Source organism: Talpa occidentalis, unplaced genomic scaffold, assembly GCF_014898055.3.
Source record: "Talpa occidentalis isolate TD23 unplaced genomic scaffold, MPIMG_talOcc4v2.1, whole genome shotgun sequence".
NCBI classification, from domain to species: domain Eukaryota; kingdom Metazoa; phylum Chordata; class Mammalia; order Eulipotyphla; family Talpidae; genus Talpa; species Talpa occidentalis.
The window spans coordinates 72,423,381-72,424,897 of NW_026555331.1; the positions used below are offsets into that span (position 1 = coordinate 72,423,381).

The 1,517-nt window shown below is 40.1% G+C and overlaps 1 pseudogene; it reads left to right on the plus strand.

Annotated features, from left to right (window-relative positions):
• Nucleotides 1-287: 287 nt before the first annotated feature.
• Nucleotides 288-931, plus strand: LOC119244484 (MOB kinase activator 1A-like; annotated as a pseudogene).
• Nucleotides 932-1,517: the final 586 nt, after the last annotated feature.

Genomic DNA, 1,517 nt, shown 5'->3' on the forward strand with positions numbered 1-1,517 from the left:
ACTAGTCATTACTGCAGATAAGAATTTAATTTGGAGCAAGAACTTATTATTTCTTGCATCAATTTTATAACTATACAGAACTGTATAAAGAATTTGGCTGTAAAACTTAATACTCTTTGATTTCCAGTTCCCTACTAGCTGCAATGTTTTAAAATTACATGCTTACAATTATAAAAGAATGGACTCTTTTTGTTTGTGATCTAACTCGGTATGCAATGGAAAAATTAAGGGAGACCCGGCTGGGGTGGGGGGGGTCAGCAGCACCCCCTCCCCTCCAAGGATAGATGATGAGCTTCCTCTTCAGCAGCTGCTCTTCTAAAACATTCAAACCACAGAACATCCCTGAAGGGTCTCATCAGTATGAACTCTTGAAACATTTGGAAGCGACTTTAGGAAGTGGAATCTGAGATAGGCTGTTATGTTGCCAGGGGAGAGGACCTCAATGAATGGATTGCTGTTAACACTGAATTTTTTCAACCAGATGAACATGTTATATGGAACTAAGACAGAATTCTGCCTTGAAGCAAGCTGTTCAGTCTGTCTGCAGGTCCAAGGTATGAGTATCATTGGGCAGATGGTACTAATATTAAAAAGCCAATCAAATGTTCTGCACCAAAATACATTGACTATTTGATGACTTGGGTTCAGGATCAACTTGATGATGAAACTTTTCCATCTAAGATTGGTGTCCCTTTTCCCCAAACCTTTATGTCTGTGGCAAAGACCATTCTAAAACATTTCTTAAGAGTGTATGCCCATATTTATCATCAGCACTTTGATTCGGTGATGCAGCTTCAAGAGGAGGCCCACTTCAACACCTCCTTATGTAAGCACTATATTTTTTTTTGTTCAGGAGTTTAATCTGATTGATAGGCGTGAGTTGGTTGGCTCCTCTTCAGGAATTGAGAAGCTTGGATTGAAAGACAGATAACTGGTTTCTTTTGGAACAGTTTCACTCTTGCTTCATGTACTGCAAAAACCATCTCGTTACTCTCTGTTACAGACTAGTGCTACAAACTTTATAGAAATAGGATAAAAAAAGACATGTTGTCTGTGTATAATGATAAAATTGTCTCACAGGTAGGTTGGCCTAATGCCTTAATAGTGCGAAATTAAGGACACACCTGAACCTGAGACACTGTGTCACTACTCCTGTTATTTTCAGAGTCATGTTTGGTTGTAGTAAGTGATGTCTAACCTGTAGCTTGTCAGTTTACTCATTATTCATTTACTGAAATGATTTAGTCTGTTTCAGTTGGCAGTAATAATGGATATTAAAAATTTCCACCAGTAAGTTATTTTTTTTTTTTTTTAAAGATTTATTTATTTATTTATTTATACAAGCACTGGGTACAGTCAGAGGCACGGGAGGGTGAGAGAACTCACCAGAGCCAGAGCGGAGAGTAGAGCAGGCAGAGTGACAAAGTACACTGCTGAGGGGAGCAGCGGGCGGCAGGAGAGGTCTGCGCGCCATGTGGGACCCTCTCCTGGTGGCTGGGGATCAAACCGGCGCTGCA